At 42.8% G+C, this 10887-nt stretch overlaps 1 protein-coding gene across 1 annotated transcript in view; it reads right to left on the bottom strand.

Annotated features, from left to right (window-relative positions):
* LOC114641630 (zinc finger protein 91-like) overlaps positions 1-10582 on the bottom strand; it is a 79413-nt gene extending 68831 nt beyond the window's left edge. Inside the window, exons 1-2 of the mRNA XM_051927751.1 lie at positions 10474-10582; positions 9293-9452 (exon numbers count right to left, since the gene is read on the bottom strand). The gene's annotated coding sequence lies outside the window, so the exon portion shown is untranslated. The remainder of the gene's footprint in view (positions 1-9292; positions 9453-10473) is intronic.
* Positions 10583-10887: the final 305 nt, after the last annotated feature.

Genomic DNA, 10887 nt, shown 5'->3' with positions numbered 1-10887 from the left:
ACAAGCGCCCCTCTTCTTGACCCACCATGATGATTTTTTTTCCCTTTCTGCCCAGTAGAAGACCACCCGGTTTTGGGGTGTTTATGGTTATGTTGTGGCCTGCTTGAAAATTTGCAGTGTGAAACGCAACTGGAGAGTGAAACAAATCCTGCCCTGCTTTGCAAAGTGAAGATGTCCTACGACTAAACGCCCAGCAATCAGGTGGGAGGTCCTGAAAGGCAAAAAGAAAACTTCTGGATTTTCAAACCATCAAGTCATTTGAAATGATCAAAAGCTGGGTGCCTGTAGGTCGAATGAGAGTGTGCCTCACTCCAGCCTTAAACTAATGAATTTATTAGTGTCATCACCTCCTTACTGCGGTGGGTTCGCACCCTGCCCGGAATTGGTTCCTGCCTTGTGCCCTGTGTTGGCTGGGATTGGCTCCAGCAGACCCCCGTGCCCCTGTGTTCGGATTCAGCGGGTTGGAAAATGGATGGATGGATCACCTCCTTAAAATGGCGAGTATCGATAAAGGGAGTGTAGGAGTCCAAGGGTCAGATTTACTAAACTTGCATACGCCCAAAATGAGGCCTGAAATGTGCATAGACAACTTTCTAAACAACGGTCAGGTCTTAAAGACTTAAACTTGACGCAAGAACAAGCAGGTGGGTGAGCCTGTGGTGTCCTGATGATGGACTATCTGACCAGCAGACCACCATCTGTGAGACTCGAGGACTGTGTGAGCAATGCTGGAACACCACAAGGAACAGGCCTGTCACCTTCACTCTGTACACCTCAGGCTAGAAATATAACAGCAGGTCAGCTCACAAGCAGACGTTCTCAGATGATTCTGCACGCATGGGGTCTACTGATAAAGGGGGATGAGAAAGAGGAAAGGAGGACTTTGAGAAATGTCTGCAACTCAAAATCAGCAAAACCACAGAACTGCTTATTGACTTTCATCACACTAAAGAGACTCAATGTCTGGTCACCATTCAGGGAGTGCATGTAGCGGTGGTCCACTGCTACAGTTATTTGGGGTTCCACATCAGTGAGAGGTTGGATTGGTCGCAGAACACAGAGGAGCTACAGTATAGAAGAAAGGGCAGAGCAGGCTCTTTTTCTCTTAACAGACTGTGTTCCTTTAATGAGGGAAGTGACCTCCTTCACATCTTCTACAACTCTGTGATGGCCAGTGTGGTGTGCCGGGCTGGTGACATCACTTCAACAGAGGACCACCGAATTATTGAGCTAATTAACAAGGCAGGCTCAGTTACGGGATGCACTTTGGACCCCCTGGAGGTCGTAGCGAAGGTGAGAATTAAAACAAAACCGAGTGCCGTTATGAACAACTCTGCGCATTCTGTCTGTGACACACCAGCTCTGAAGACTTTCAGCCAATGAATCATTCAGAAGAAGTGTGTCAAGAAGAAAGACTGGGGGTCCTTAATAACAAGAACAATGAGCATGTATAGCAACTCACTGGGACTGGGACTGCCAAGTCAGGAGTCTTCTTTCTTTTGAAAGTTTCTTCCTTTTTAGCGGTGTGAGTTCAAACCACACTGTGTATATGCACATCAATATATTTATCTATGCATGTATTCATTAAAGGAGCTTCTGTGAACAGACATTTTATCCCCTATCTATCTATCCATCCATCTATCCTTATATAGTGCCTTTCACATCTATCTATTTATTTTATAGTGCCTTTCACATTTTTCTCTTTCTAGTATATAATGACTTTATCTGTCTGCCTATCACTACCTTGTATACAGTGCCTTTCTCAACCTATCTATCCATCCTTATATAGTGCCTTTCACTCTAATCATCACACAATGCCTTTCACATCTATCTACCTATAGAATACGTTTCACTCTATATATTCATCTCTTATATACTGCCTTTCACTCTACCACCATTCACTCTATTGGTTATGTATTATATAGAGCCTTTCGCTATATCTATATATCCATCTATTATATAGCGCCTTTCACTTTCTATATAATATATAGCACCTTTCACTTTATCTGTTGGTCTATGTAATAGATGGATATGTAGATATAGCGAAAGGCTATCTATAATATAATACATAGACCAATAGATAGAGTAAAAGGTGACAGAGTGAAAGGCTATCTGTCCACCTATTATATAGTGCCTTTCACATCCACCTAGTTATTATAGAGTGCCTTTCATATCTATTTGATAGTGCCTTTCACATTTTTCTCTCTCTAGTATATAATGCCTTTATCTGTCTGCCTGTCTATCGCTACCTTGTATATAGTGCCTTTCTCTACTATCTATCCATCCTTATATAGTGCCTTTCACTCTTTCAATTTATCTATCAGTCTCTGTATTATATTATATAGAGCCGTTCATGCTCTCTATTATATAGTGCCTTTCACTCTATTGGTCTATGTATTATATTATATAGAGCCTTTTGCTATATCTACATATTCATCAATTATACAGCACCTTTCACTTTATCTATTGGTCTATGTATTACATTATATAGAGCCTTACACTCTGTCACCTTTTACTCTATCTATCCACCTATTATATAGTGCCTTTCACATACATACAGTATATATATACATATATATCTCTTTCTGTATAATATAGAGCCTTTCACTCTATCCATTACACAGTGCCTTTCACATCCATCTATTTATTATTGAGTGCCTTTCACATCTATCTATTTGATAGTGCCTTTCTCTGTCTATCCATCCTTATATAGTGCCTTTCACTGTTTCAATTTATCTATCAGTCTCTGTATTATATTATATAGTGCCTTTCACTCTGTCACCATCCACTCTATTGGTCTATGTATTACATTATATAGAGCCTTTCGCTATATCTACATTTCCATCTATTATATAGTGCCTTTCACTTTATCTGTATATGTATTATATTATATAGGGCCTTCACTATATCTACATTTCCATCTATATATAGCGCCTTTCACTTTATCTGTCTATGTATTTATATTATATAGAGCCTTTCGCTATATCTACATTTCCATCTATTATATAGCGCCTTTCACTTTATCTGTCTATGTATTATATTATATAGAGCCTTTCACTCTGTCACCATTCACTCTATTGGTCTATGTATTATATTATATAGAGCCTTTTGCTATATCTACATATCCATCAATTATATAGCACCTTCCACTTTATCTATCAATCTATGTATTATATTATATAGAGCCTTTCACTCTGTCACCTTTTACTCTATCTATCCACCTCTTATATAGTGCCTGTCACATATATACAGTATATATCCAGTATAATCTTTCTCTCTGTCTCTAGAATATAGCCTTTCACATCCATCTATCTATTTTATAGTGCCTTTCACACTTCTCTCTCTCTAGTATATAATGCCTTCATCTGTCTGCCTATCTATCGCTACCTTGTATATAATGCCTTTATCTACCTATCCATCCTTATATAGTGCCTTTCACTCTAACACCATCCACTCTATTGGTCTATGTATTATATTATATAGAGCCTTTCACTATATCTACATATCCATCTACTATATAGTGCCTTTCACTCTGTCACCTTTAACTCTGTCTATCCACCTATTATATAGTGCCTTCCACATATATATCTTTCTCTCGGTCTCTAGAATATAGAGCCTTTCACTCTACCTATCTATCATTCTATCACCTTTCCCTCAATCTATATATCCATCTATCTTTCTTTACAGCAGCTCTGCCCCGTGCCAACACACCATTTTGGAGAGACGGGGAAACAGCGACACCCTCGATCAAGCAGAGAAATGCAGTCAAAGCAGCCGAAAGTTAACTCTCGCCTGTACAAATCCATATCACCGACTAACAAATCGATCATCAAAAATAGTGAATGTGATGCACAGACTGTATTGCCGATCCCTTTTAAGAAAGCCAATGCTGCGTGTTTACATGCAAGAATGCCTGTGTGTTATTTATTTATTTATTTATTTTTGGGTAGTTGCCACTTCTCAGCATCACAACCGAATGCCATCTCTAGTTGTTAGCAACTCCATGTAGTAAAAGCACAGACGCGATTCCCTTGCTGCCTACAGAAGGCTCTAAATCTCCTATCCTACAGCCAGTTCATAGCCTAATGGTTTGGTGCTGCTCGATGACGATGCAAATGCTCAGATACAAAGTGAAGGAGCTTTTTAAGGACTGGCATGATGTTGACTGGCATATGTACCACTCAAGAGCCACTGTCTTAGAACTTTGTGCTGAATTGGGCCTGGCTTTAGACAAGAGATCACCGGACATTGGTCTCTAGGAGTCCATAGGCAGATTTTAACAACTTGTTGGCTTTAGGGCATCAGACACCTACTGAAGAGAACTGGCCTGAGGAGTCGGACATCTCTGGGCTTAGTCTGTTCCGAGATGAAAAACAGCACAGTAGAATTGTGTTTCGTGCTTCAACGAATCTCCGGACCAAACAGAAGATCATACACGCCATTATCAGCGTCTGTTATAAGGTACAGCGGTGTGCCAGTACCCATGGCACTGAGATGTCCCCATTAATGCAGAAACAAAGGCACAAATTCTGTAACCAAAGGTTTAACGTTTGCCACGGTGATCGTTGAGGTTTTTATTTGCTCTTTATTGCACTTTATACAATTTCTTGTTTTAGGAGATTGTTAGTTTTCACATACTGGACCCCTTGGGGTCAGAGCGCAGAGTCAGCCATTGTACCACAATCGCAGGTTAATGGCCTTACTCAAGGGCCCAACAGAGTGGGATCCCCTTTGGCAGTAACAGGGATTTGAACGGGCCACCTTCTGGATACAGGTGCAGATCCTGAGCCTCAGAGGCCACCACTCTGCCCCATTAGTCCATATTATATTATTTAAACCAGGCAACTGAGAACATGAATAGACAACGCTGAATCCTTTAAGCCAGGGGTCGCCAACTCCGGTCCTGGAGGACCACCATGGCTGCAGGTTTTCATTCTAACCCTTTTTTTGAAACGAATGCCCTCTTTTTGCTGCTAAATGACTTCTCTTTTAAGATTTGTTCCCCTGAATTTCTCCATTGTTCCTCTGAATTGCTTCACTTCTTTCCTTTAAAGGGCACCCAAACAGAAATGAAATGTGAAGTGAGGGAGCCAAGAGAAGACCAACTCAGTCAGGGCCTCAAACTCCAACCAGTTGCTTAATTAAACACAGAGTCTCGTCGTTCATTAAACTTGTTCTTTAATTCCATGGCTTGTTGCTACTCGAATTGTGCATTAGCAGACATTTCCGAAATTGTGGATTTTCTCTTGGGGCGGCATGGTGCCTCGCAGTAAGGAGACCTGGGTTCGCTCGCCAGGCCCTCCTTGCATGGAGTTTGCATGTTCTCCTCGCATCTGCATGGGTTTCCTCCCACAGTCCAAAGACATGCAGGTCCGGTGTATTGGCGATTGTAAATTGTCCCTAGTGTGTGCTTGGTGTGTGGGTGTGTGCCCTGCGGTGGGCTGGCACCCGGCCCAGGGTTTGTTTCCTGCCTTGTGCCCTGTGCTGGCTGGGATTGGCTCCAGCAGACCCCCCTGTGACCCTGTACTTAGGATATAGCGGGTTGGATAATGACTGACTGATTTTCTCTTTTCTAGCACTGGTCAAAGGTTTTGAGGACCTGAGCAGATTGACATTCCCGAAACCTTCATCTTTCTTTATTTTCAGATATTGTGTGATGGACACCAGTTGTTTTGGCTCATTTTGTATCTCACTATTGTTTGGCTGCAAATTAAGGAAAAAGAAACAATTCAGGGGTCTGAGTCTTCAGGAGCAAATCAATTAAAATTAGTTCAAAAGAAGTTAATGAGCAGCAAAAACAGCTAGTCACTCGTTAAGAAACGGGTTGGAATGAAAACCTGCAGCCACGGTGGTCCTCCAGGATCGGAGTTGGCGACCCCTGGTTTAAGCCATGCAAGGCAGCTGGTAGGGAGGAGGCAAAATGGAGACAGGAAGAGAAAAGTGGAGGCCATTAAAGGAGAGCAGGTGTACCCCGTGGTCTGATGGTCAGTTTAGGGTCAACACTTACTGTGTGCTGTTTATTGACTAACCAGGCCACAGGGGAGGCACAAACCAGTGTGTTAACGATGGCTGCCACCAGTACTGTTAGCCAACAGGGTGCTGGTGAAGAAGAAGAAGAAGAAGAAGAAGAAGAAGAAGAAGAAGAAGAAGAAGAAGAAGAAGAAGAAGAAGAAGAAGAAGAAGAAGAAGAAGAAGAAGAAGAAGAAGAAGAAGAAGAAGAAGAAGAAGAAGAAGAAGAAGAAGAAGAAGAAGAAGAAGAAGAAGAAGAAGAAGAAGAAGAAGAAGAAGAAGAAGAAGAAGAAGAAGAAGAAGAAGAAGAAGAAGAAGAAGAAGAAGAAGAAGAAGAAGAAGAAGAAGAAGAAGAAGAAGAAGAAGAAGAAGAAGAAGAAGAAGAAGAAGAAGAAGAAGAAGATGATGTCTGGAAGAAAGAGGAGAGGAGGAAGGTAAAGAGAGTGGAAGTGAGGGTAGGAACTGTTAATGTTGGCAGTATGACTGGTAAGGGGAGAGAGTTAGCAGATATGATGGAAAGAAGGAAGGTTGATATATTGTGTGTACAAGAGACTAAATGGAAGGGGAGTAAGGCCAAGGTGGATTGGAGGTGGATTCAAATTGTGATATCATGGTGTGGATGGGAGGAGAAATGGAGTAGGAGTTATCCTGAAGGAACAGTATGGACAGAGTGAGGATGATGAGGCTGGAAATTTGAGGTGTGATGATGAATGTTGTTAGTGCATATGCCCCACAAGTTGGGTGTGCGATGGAGGAGAAAGATGATTTCTGGAGTGAGTTGGATGAAGTGATGGACAGAAAGTGGTGATTGGAGCAGATTTCAATGGACATGTTGGTAAAGGGAAAAGAGGAGATGAAGAGGTGATGAGTAGGTATGGTGTCAAGGAGAGGAATGAAGAAGGTCAGAGCATTGAGCAGATGGAAAGAGTACTTTGAGAGGCCGATGAATGAAGAGAACAAGAGAGAGAAGAGGTTGGATGATGTGGAGATAGTGAAACAGGAAGTGCAAGGGATTAGCAAGGAGGAAGTAAGGACAGCGATGAAGAGGATGAAGAATGGAAAGGCCGTTGGTCCAGATGGCATACCTGTGGAAGCATGGAGGTGTTTAGGAGAGATGGCAGAGGAGTTTATAACCTGATTGTTTAATGGAATCTTGGAAAGTGAGAGGATGATGAGGAATGGAGAAGAAGTGTACTGGTGCCGATATTTAAGAATAAGGGGGATGTGCAGGACTGCAGTAACTACAGGGGGATAAAATTGATGAGCCACAGCATGAAGTTATGGGAAAGAGTAGTGGAAGCTCAGTTAAGATGTGAGGTGATGATTAGTGAGCAGCAGGATGGTTTCATGCCAAGAAAGAGCACCACAGATGTGATGTTTGCTCTGAGGATGTTGATGGAGAAGTTTAGAGAAGGCCAGAAGGAGTTGCATTGTGTCTTTGTGGACCTGGAGAAAGCATATGACAGGGTGAGGAGAGAGGAGCTGTGGTATTGTAGGAGGAAGTCGGGAGTGGCAGAGAAGTACGAAAGAGTTGTACAGGATATGTAAGAGAGAAGTGTGACCGTGGTGAGGTCTGTGGTAGGAGTGACGGAGGTGGGATTACATCAGGGATCGGCTCTGAGCCCTTTCTTATTAGAAATGCTGATGGACAGGCTGACAGACGAGATTAGACAGGAGTCCCCATGGACTGTGATGTTTGCTGATGACATTGTGATCTGTAGTGAGAGTAAGGAGCAAGTTGAGGAGACCCTGGAGAGGTGGAGATATGAGAGGAGAGGAATGAAGGTCAGTAGGACCACCAAGACAGAATACATGTGTGTGAATGAGAGGAAGGTCAGTGGAATGGTGAGGATGAGGGAGTACAGTTGGAGAAGGTGGATGAGTTTAAATACTTGGGATCAACAGTACAGAGTAATGGGGAGTGTGGAAGAGAAGTGAAGAAGAGAGTGCAGGCAGGGTGGAATGGGTGGAGAAGTGTGTCAGGAGTGATTTGTGACAGACGGGTATCAGCAAGAGTGAAAGGGAAGGTCTACAGGATGGTAACGAGACCAGCTATGTTATATGGGCTGGAGACGGTGGCACAGGAGACAGAGCTGGAGGTGGCAGAGTTAAAGATGTTAAGATTTGCATTGGGTTTGACGAGGATGGACAGGATTAGAAATTGGACATTTCAGGGTCAGCTCAGTTGGGACGGTTGGGGGACAAAGTCAGAGAGGCGAGATTGTGTTGGTTTGGACATGTGCAGAGGAGAGATGAGGGGTATACTGCTGGGAGAAGGATGCTAAGGATAAAGCTGCCAGGGAAGAGGAGAAGAGGAAGGCCTAAGAGAAGGTTTATGGATGTGGTGAGAGAGGACATGCAGGTGATGGGTGTGGTAGAGCAAGATGACGAGGACACACAGATATGGAAGAAGATGATCTGCTGTGGCAAACACCTAACAGGAGCAGCCAGAAAAGAAAAAGAAGAAGTTACTGTCTGCTAATTTAAATTTAAGCTATGCCAACAAAAGATTACATCCAACGTTTGGAAATTGCATCTTCTTATTTTAGAACCAAAGCCACTGAGAAAAGTATAAAGCTCTGGCAACTGCACTGAACATTGACGCTCACCTACAGACCGGGTTGTAGATATCACTCCTGCCCATACCTAGGAGCCACACCTCCCACACACTCTTCAAGTGGCCAAAATGGACTGAAAGGTCCCCACTACTTCATCACACTTTGCCAGGAGCTTCCTTGAAGTAATTATTTATTGGAGTGTAATCTGATATTAACAGAAGTGAAGAATAATCTTTCTCTATTGTTATTTTTTCATTTTTCTTGTTAGAATTACTGCCATGCCACTAGGGAAGGATATCAAATTCTTTTTCATAAAAGACAGATAGCTACATAGATAATATGAAAGGCGCTCAGTAGAGAGAGAGGTACAGATAAAAAGACACCATATGCAGATAGATAGATAGATAGATAGATAGATAGATAGATAGATAGATAGATAGATAGATAGATAGATAGATAGATAGATAGATAGATAGATAGATAGATAGATAGATAGATAGATAGATAGATAGATAGTGTAGTTGGCAGGAATAGATAGATAGATAGATAGATAGATAGATAGATAGATAGATAGATAGATAGATAGATAGATAGATAGATAGATAGATAGATAGATAGATAGATAAATTTTAGTGTAGTAGGCAGGATAGGATAGGATAGATACTGTTGATGAAAGGCACTATAAGACAGACAGACAGGCAGGGTTAGCCAGATAAATAGTTTACCTTCAGCCTTCCATAGGTGAGGACCCCTCTTATGAAGATATCGGTGCCCTGTACGGTTCAGTGTCCCTTCTAATTTAGCACAGGCTCACTATGCCATGATTGTTACGATCTCCATGTGCCCGCTTGTCTCTGCACGTCATTTCAACAAAATTTCTCACTCCTAAAGTTTCATTTTTCAAAAAAGGAAACAGAATTGCAAAGGTTAGCCCCCAGCTATGGAAATGAATGTCCCCATTAAATGGACAGAACAGAAGAATGGACAATGAAAAATTGAGTACAAGTCTTTGAAAGAGATTGAGGACAGTTTCATACGTCCTTTGTTCATTGTGCAAGCAGCTCATAGGGGGACATGCTGACCCAGCTGTGAAATGAGTCACCCCCTCCAGTGTGAAAAGACCAAGGAGCAACGTAGACATGAAAGTGAAATAAACAACCTTACAATCTTTGTAAACAGATTGTAGACAATGTTATCCATCCAATGTTAAATTTTGCAAGAAGTAGTTTTTTTTGGGGGGCGCGCACATTTTTACAGCAAATTTCCAGCCGTGGGAATGAATGTCCCCTTCTAGCAGGTATGATGGTGGGCACATTGGAGAAGACAGTACTCTAGTAGACTGTTCTCTAATTATATTAAAGCCATTGTGCACACTTCTAGCTATCTAACGTTCATTTTGCAGACAATAGTCAGTGGCACATCAATAAGAATACATTTTACTTATATAGCGTCTTTCCTATGAAGACGCTTACCACAAAAAAAGGCCCAGCCGTAGAAATCAGTGACCCCTCCGGCGAAAAAGTAAAATAAATTAGAATGGACATTGAACTCCACGGGGCACCAACGTCTTCATAACACCGAGTGCAGACTTCAAAGTCGGAGGCACAACAGCCGATCGGCTGCGCGTGCACGAGATCGGCGCCCCAAGGTGCACGAGCAAGAAAACTACAAATGAAGGCTTTAAAGTCTGCACGGATCGCATGAGCCCTGTGCACAAGGCACCGACATCAACGGAACAAAGCAACGCCAAGTCGAAAAATTTCAGCGGCGACTCCAGCGAGCAGTAAAATCACGAAGGTAGCGACTGCTTGCCTCTGTCAAATCACCGGCCGTTAGGCACCGCCTAAAACCAGGAGCTCCTCAGTGTGTCACCCCGCCTCGATTCCCACCTCCGTCTTTGTCTCACCTTTTTACGCACTTTTATTCGTCCTTGTGGCCTAAAAGAAGTCCGCACGCTTATGTCGAATTGAAGAAAAAAATGAGCGCTCGGAGGAAGAGAAGAGCGGTCTGCAGCCTGCAACGGAAACAAAAGGACGTCATCAGCAGGCGACGAGGACTCGTGACCCCGCCCACGCATCTGCGGAGTAGTTAACGCTCTCAAGAGACAGACGGCTCCAAGTGCAATGCGAGGCAAGTCATTGCAAGAAGGGTAAAATTATAAGATAAAATTAAAGACGACATGAATGATGTCGGGAGTGTCGGTGAGCAACGGGAGAAGCTTGCAGAGGTTAGACTATCGTGGGGGCGGTGAATCTGGTGAGAGAACGGAAGTGTGAGTCGCGGATGTCTGCTCAAGTCACTCAGTTTTAGTGGTGAGTAG

The sequence above is a fragment of the Erpetoichthys calabaricus genome, chromosome 5 (genome assembly GCF_900747795.2).
Source record: "Erpetoichthys calabaricus chromosome 5, fErpCal1.3, whole genome shotgun sequence".
Taxonomy (NCBI): Eukaryota; Metazoa; Chordata; class Cladistia; order Polypteriformes; family Polypteridae; genus Erpetoichthys; species Erpetoichthys calabaricus.
Note: the sequence above shows the minus strand (reverse complement) of the source record. Positions and strands in the feature narration are given on the sequence as shown.